General features: G+C 37.1%; 1 non-coding gene across 1 annotated transcript; it reads left to right on the forward strand.

Annotated features, from left to right (window-relative positions):
- The first annotated feature begins 949 nt into the window (after window positions 1-949).
- Window positions 950-1051, forward strand: LOC115069823. The gene has a single exon (XR_003849053.1). It is a non-coding gene; the product is annotated as a U6 spliceosomal RNA (small nuclear RNA).
- Window positions 1052-8218: the final 7167 nt, after the last annotated feature.

Genomic DNA, 8218 nt, shown 5'->3' on the forward strand with positions numbered 1-8218 from the left:
CACAATTATATGTATCATACAAACTCTATAATGATTTAACAGGCATTATGTACTATGATCAGGAAAATCTTGAACTTTTCAGCTTCCCTTATACACTATTCTCTCCCTTACATTTTTCTACTCCACTCATATCTCATATTTCCTCTTTTAGAAGGTTTTTAATGACTTGCATACCCTATTAAGTAAGTCAATTTTGAGGGAGTCATTTGTACTGAATAGAATGTAATGTATGTTCTTTTCTCTCTGTCCTCTTTCCCTCTTTATTTCTACACACACACACACACACACACACACACACACACACACACACTTGTGTGTATGTGTGTCAAAATCATTAAAACTTGCCTCCTGAATCCTTACAAATTAAAAATACAAACACATGTAAACATTTAAGTCTTAATCTCCTCTATAGTCAGGTGTCATCTTAATATAGATAAACTAGATTTTTTTTAAATGTAAGAAGTTCTTTTATTCCTGAAGTATTGTTTCATTTTATCTCATAAATTTGTATTCCTTTTTGTGTGTTTCAACAAATGAAAGCAACACTGGATTTTATGTTATAGCTGAGCTATTGCTAAGGAAATTAAAGACAAAATGCTGTCATCTGAGTAAAAGTATGAAGAAATGGCCCACAAATGCTTTGCGAATGAAGTTTTTCATCTTGCTCACTATTACACCATCTGTTCACTATCAGTGTGATTTATTTTCTCCAAAAGTACTGAGTGACCTGAATCCTCATTAGTAGATGAAATGCTAAAATATCGTATGAATTAAGCAAGTTCTTTTTTAAACTTTTAATGTATTTTGTAAACTTCAGAAATATAGGAAAGAATAAACTGCCATGAGAGTACTAAGATGATATTTAAAACAGAAAATTTAAAGAAACTTAAAAATCATCACTAATCCACTTATGGTAATAAATCAATGTCTCCAAATAATTCAACCAGGAATCATTTTGACAGCACATGTACTGAAATTGGAACAGTACAGAGAAGATTAGCATGACCCCTGCAAGCATTACACACAAATTTGTGAAGCGTTCCAACTTTTTATGCAGGGAAGGGGAACTCTTATCCACTGTTGGTGGGGTTACAAACTAGGGAAACCATTGTGGAAAATTGTATGGATAATGCTTAAAAAAACTAAAAATCACTCAACAGTATGATCTGGCAATGCCACTCCTTAGCACATACACAATGGATTCATCTTACTGCAGAGATACTTACAAACCATGATTGTTGCTGCTTTGCCCACAGTAGCTGACTGGGGAGGGAGGAGGAAGGGTTATACCGGACAACAGAGAGGAAGCATAATGTTTAGATGGTGTTTAAAACCAGAGGGAAATATATCCAGCATCCTACTGAAGAATATATATACACAGTACCAGGCAAGAGAAACCTCCCTTTCAGTTGTTGGTCAAAGTAGTCCAAGAAACTCCCAAAATAACACATGCTTTTGCTACATCCCTTCATTAACCGCCCCGCCCCCCGAATTTGAAGGTAAGCCTCTATTTCTGAGGACAGTCCACACTTCTGACATAGAATTTGGAAAAATCAGGGTAGAACTGACCTGAAAACCTCCCTGAAGTCTAGTTTTCAGAGGCTACTATACTAACTTCCAAGAGAGAAAACCATCAATAGTCCGACAGAGCTGTAAACACTAATAAACAACAATGAACGGTCTGCAAACAATGTCTATTTGTGGATTCATGGCACTATGATCTTGGGGATAATCAAAGCTGTCCAAATAGAATTAGGGCTAGCTCAGTGGGAACTCACGTGTAGCACTGCAGACATTGCCAAATGCACATGGCTGGAGAAGTCATAAATATTAGAGAAGAATCCACTTTTGCCACATTCCTGGACAAACACGCAGGGCAGTCTTTCCTCCTTCACTTATGCAACGATGTGGATTTTGCTGATACTTTCTTAAGTCCTGGGCAGTAACACACAATGCATAGCAAATGCAGAGTTGGGAAACAGAACCCCCGTTCAGCAGAAAGGCAGCACACTTCAATTTTCACGAGAGCACTCAGGAAGCACCAGCTGTCATTCAAACTCAGCTAAGTTTCACATAGAAAAAATAATTAAACCCGACCAACCAGGTTCAAGATAGGTTTTGTGAAAAGCAGCCTGTGAAAAGAAGGAAGGAAAATAATAATATAAAGTCTAACACTTCAAGAGTGTTTTGGAAGCCCTCCAGATATCCGAACAACTCATCGATAGATGTGTTTTAACGTCGGAAAATTAGCTGACAAATTGAATCATCTTAATAAACTTCTCAGACTTTCATTAAATTCTAAGGATGACATGAACATTATTTCTTGTGTGTGAACTTATTTCCAAGATGGCTATGGGATTATCTCCACCTGTCCAGGAAATGTTTCCTACATGGCATACAGGAAAATTAAAATTTTAACTTAATTGAGTTTAATATTTTGGAGTTACACAATGGAAATGTAGCTTCTTCACCATCGTACAGTCCATATTCTTTAGCATTCACTGTGATAGAACTCTTACCTGAAGATGCTAACGTGACATTTACTTGTCCACTGATTATTCTTTTATGCCACCACATGAGTTCTGTCCCCATCTATACTTATTCTCTGCTATGCTGATGTTTGCTCTTTAGACCTCTCTTTAGAATTATTTCTTCCATGATTTACCTTATTTAATTAAAACTCATTGAATGAATGTCCCTCACTGTTTTGCATTATTTTAGGATTTTATATGTTTTCTTGAGTATTTGTAATCAAGTAAACTAATATCTATACTCATGCTAACTCAATTAAATATAGAAAACAACAATCATTTTTATATGTAATATGTACTGCTCACTGTTTTGTGATTACGAGTCATATATGAAAGATATTTGCTTTAAGTGAGCTCATTTTTGGCCTATATTGATTGAAAAGCCAAGGAGTTTTTGGCTCCTTTGAGTTATTAACCTATAAAATACAGAAGGCTTATATCATTAACTTGTACATCATGGGGGATTCAATGTGTTTCATTCTTTGTCAGTAAAATTAACTTAATTTCTCAAACATTTGTATTAGACCTGAAAGATCTGGCTTTATGTGGGCACAGTAGGGGCCAAAACCACACATGATAATTATGTATCTAAAATTAAAAATTCCTGTATCAAAAATCCAATATAATCTCATCTTATAAGAATAGTATTCAAGTGAGTGAATATTGAAAGACTTTAAAAAGTTGTCTATATGTTGTCACATTTGTTTGAAATACTAAATCTTGGGGCTGGAAGGTGGCTCAGCGGTTAAGAACACTGGTTGTTCTTGCAGAAGACCAGGGTTCTAATCCCAGTACCCACATGGCAGCTAAGAACTGTCTGAAACTCCAGTCCTAGGGGATCCTACAGCCTCTTCTGACCTCTGCAGGCATTGCACGACACAGGTGCACTTATCTACACGCAGGCAATACACATATACACATAAAAATAAATAAATATTTTTAAAAAGTTAAAAAATAAATATTAAATCTTTTGAAAAAATAACATTATTTTTATTTTACATGTGTGAGTATATTGCTTGAACCTGCGTAGGAGTACACATGTTGTTCAAGGCCCATGGAATTTAAAAGACAGTGTCAGATTCCCTTGAACTGGAGTTACAGATAGTTGTTAGCTGCCATGTAGGTACTGGAAATCAAACCCAGGTCCTCTGCAAGAGTATCCAGTGCTCTTAACAGCTGAGGCACCTCTTCAGACCCTGAAATTTTAAATCTTACTCAACTTTAACTCATAAGCATTTCAATTTTTGATGCAATTAGCTTTGAAAGAAGAAAAATGTCTACAAGTTGGAAGCTCTCTCTCTCTCCCTCTCTCCCTCCTACCCTCTCCTTCACTCTCTTTCTCTTTGCATTGCACAACACAGGTGCACTCACATACATACAGGCAATACATTTGTACACATTAAAAAAAAAAAGAAAAAAAAATTATTGAAAAAAAATATTGAAGCTGGAGAGCTAGCTCAGTGGTTAAGAGCACTGTCTGCTCTTTCAGAAGACACAGACTTGACTCCTGGTACCCACATGGTGACTAACAATTGTAACTCCTTTTCCAGACGCCCTCTTCTGGCCTCCGTGGACATTGCATGACACCAGTACACATATATATTCAGGCAATACACTCATACACTTTAGATAAATAAATAAAAAGTTTTACAAGTTTTACATTATTTTAAAAATTGATTTTTATTTTATGTGTATAAGTGTTTCTTTTCATGTATGTAAGTGCACCACATGCAGACAGTGCCCATGAACCCAAAAGAGGGTGTCAGATCCCTGGAACTGGATGTACAGACAGTTGTTAGCCACCCTGTGGGTGCTGGGAACTAAACCCTGGTCCTCTGCAAGAGCAGCCAGGGCTCTTAATCACTGAGCAAGCTCTCCAGGCCCTATTGGTTTTTAATTTTTACTGCATTTGGTTGGGGGGACATACATGTCCCACCATACATATGTAGCAGTCAGAGGACAACCTGCAGGAGTTGGTTCTCTCCTTCTGTCATGTAGATCTGGGGGATCAAATTCAGCTTTTCAGGCTTGGTGGCAAGGGCCTTTTCTGTTGCCATCCCAGTTTTAATCCCAAGGCTGGCAGGAGGATCCAAAATGCAAGGCCATCCTCAGGTCTGCAGTCAGTTTGAAACTAGCCCAAGCTGCACAAAACCCGTCTTAAAAAAAAAACCAAAAACCTGCTGGGCATGGTGGCACAGGCCTTTAATCCCAGCACTTGGGAGGCAGAGGCAGGTGGATCTCTGTGAGTTCAAGGCCAGCCTGGTCTACATAGTGAGTTCCAGCCTGACTGGGGCTGCAGGTAGACCCTGTCTCAAAAGACCAAAAAAGCCCCCCCCCAAACAAAACAAAACAAAGCAAAACAAAAAAAACCTGAGTGTCCCAGACGGCTGAGTGAGTGAAGCACCTGTTACCAAGCCTGAAGATCCGAATTCAATCCCAGGGGCCCATGTGGTGGAAGGACAGAACTGCCTCTCACAAGTTGTTTGGCTGGTGTGGAAACACCCCCACCCCACACATACACAGAGTGTATAATTAAATGTGATTTTAAAAAAGGTTTTGGGGGGCTGGAGAGATGGCTCAGTGGTTAAGAAGACTGGTTGTTCTTGCAGAAGATCCAGGTTTGAATCCCAGCACCCACATGGCAGATAACAACTGTCAGTAACTCCAGTCTCAGGGAATCCGATGGCTTTTTCAGCACTTGCCTACGTGCAGGCAGTACACACATACACATAAAATAAAAAGTAAAAATAAATAAAGAATGCCTAGACTACAAGGAGTTCTAGCTTTAAGAAATCAATTAATAAGCTGATTAACTAAAATATGTAAAGGGGAAAGATATTATGGAACTATCATATGTATAATTCATATATTGCCATTCATAAAAGACCAAGTCCAAGATAGATTGAAATTCATATCTGTAATAGGACATAAATGAGAAAAAAGAGCCAAAATGATATACTCATGATATAACCACACAAATACTAAAATATAAAACATCAAAGTGAAAAGCAGCAAATAACAATAAAAAATTAAATTTGGGGTTGGAGAAATGGTCCAGTGGTTAAGAGCACTGGCTGTTCTTGCAGAGGACCTCGGTTTGAGTCCCAGCACCCACATAATGACTAGTAACCACCCATCACTCCAGTTCTAGGAGATCCAACCCACTCTGCTGACTCTGTGGACACTGCACAACATGGGTGCACTTGCACACATGCAGGTAATACAGTGATATACAAAAAATAAAAAGCAAAAGATAGAATATAAAAAATATGAATTTTCAAATTTAAAAGGAAAATTATACAAATAGTCATGTAGAATTCATGAGTAGAATTTACTCGAATTTTGATAAGTGAATCAAAGGAAAACGTAGACTGCATTTTACTAACAGCATTAACTAACTTACTTTCAGATTACATATAAAGTCTTACACTATTTAGAAAATTGTTGCTCATGTTCCAGTAAATAGTCAGCTGGACCCATGTTCATGCAAGTAACCCTATTTAAGCTCAGTGAGTCACATACACACACAAAATAAAACCAATGAAAGTAGAAGAATGTGTGGGCTCTTTAGGACAGTGAGTAGCATAATGCAGGGTAATGGATCTGAATATTATCAAAACGTACACATAAATGACAATATCAAAGTATTAATTGAAACCTAAATTATTTCATTCAACATCACATAAAATGTTTATAATAATGAATCTATTCTTTGAAAGATGAATCATCACATTTCAAAAAAAACCCAGTAGAACTGGTTTTCTCATTGTAACGTGATACATACAATGTCATATGAGAGAGAAAAAAGAGAAATTGAGAGATAAAACCCTCTACACTAATAAAAACACTTAAAAAACAATAAATAGCTAATTTAAAATATTAAAGCAAAATTATGGAACTCAGAATTGTAGAAGAAAAAGTTCAGTATCTATTTAACATATTAAAATGATTGAAAGCTGAAATTTTGTGTTAAGTTTGCAATTGGAGAATCTGGACATAAATAAAAAAGAAAACAATCAAAAGGGAGGATACAGTGCCACAAGAGAAATCAGAGACAAATCAAAAGGATTTAGTAGGAGAAAAGCTTGCTCACTTAAAATTTTAATAAAATGAAAAGTAAAAACTCATCATTTAAAGAAATATGAAGCTGTTTTTGGTGGACCATACTTGCCTTTCCTTCACTTGTGCAGTCAAAATACCAGACCACTGTGAGTTGGATGCCAGCTGGGGCTGCTTAGTGAGACCTCTCAAAAACCAAAAACAAACACAATCTCCTCTGCTTATTTATTTTCTTCTTTCTCTTCTGCCTTTTCTAAACAATTCACTCCAGTGTAATCATGTGGGATTAAGCAAAGTATTTGTCCCTGTTTTGGAGGAAAGGAATTGTGGTGGCCCAGAGAAAGGGGTTGGAGTCCCAGGGACAGTTAGAGGATCTGCCTAACTTTGCCCTGGAGCCCTGCATTGTTAGCACAGGTTCTACATAGAGAGAGGACTCAGTTACTTCAACAGCAACATACAGGAGACAGGGATGGGATCATCTTAGATCTAGCTGTGTCAAAAATTGTGTATGCACCAGCACAACCACACGTTTTCTATTTTCTTTTTTCCAGTAAGTGAACCTAGAAACAATCTGAGCTAAATTCCTGATACCTAGTGTGTTCAACAAACATGTCAGAACTACTGAAATCATTCAGACTGAGGCCAAGAAAAGTATCACAGGACAGGGACCAGCTACCAGAAAGCAATGAAATGCTCAAACTATATAACAAGAAGTGTGCAAAAATATTCTCAGAAAGAAGCTCCTCCTCTCCAAATTTCGGCCACTTAAATATTAGAAAATAAAATGTAGAATTGTGGAGGGTTGAATACTGTCCCTTCAAAATGTGAGTTGTCCCAGATTCTTAGACTTTGTCATTTAAAAATAATCCTGGGAGATCTAATTAGTTAGGCTAGACTGAGAACACACAGGGTAAAGGTAAGCAATAAATATATTTATTGGGATCTATAAAAGGATAGAAGAAAACAAGAAGAGATACATAAAGTGGAGCCCCTGTGAAGACAGAGCAGATGCTGGGGAAATGCAGTTTCAAGGTAATGCATGCCAGGGAAGACTGGGAACATGTCAGCTAGAGAGGAGAGAGGGGTTTCTCTTCTTTTACAGTGAGTGTGTTCCTCCTGACAGCTTAATTTGAACTTACAATTATCAAAATTGTGACAAAATAAATATTTCTCTTTTTAAGATACTTAGATTAAATATTCGCAGTTTTAGATACTTTGATTAGCAGCCCTCAGAAACAGTACAGAGAGGAACAGATTCTAACCCATTAAGTGAAATAGGAATGAATTTATGATAATATGAATAAGAAAGCAAATTGAAATTTGAAAAAATGGGAGTCTAAAAATACTTTTATATATGTATATATATATGCATTTATATATTAGCTTCAGATGGGCAAGTTAATATGAAAAATGAAGAGCTAACAGACATCACCATAAGTTATTAAATTTAATGACAGTAATTGAGTCGAACCAAATCAAGTGCCACCAGGTAGGAGGCATGAGAGCATACTCCTGCTGTACCCTGTCACTTGAAGACTAATAGCATGAAAGCATTCAGAGCAGGGGGGGGAGGGGGGAGGGAGGAAGAGAGAGAGAGAGAGAGAGAGAGAGAGAGAGAGAGAGAGAGA

This window comes from Nannospalax galili, unplaced genomic scaffold (genome assembly GCF_000622305.1).
Source record: "Nannospalax galili isolate Female #2095 unplaced genomic scaffold, S.galili_v1.0 scaffold33, whole genome shotgun sequence".
Lineage (NCBI taxonomy): Eukaryota > Metazoa > Chordata > Mammalia > Rodentia > Spalacidae > Nannospalax > Nannospalax galili.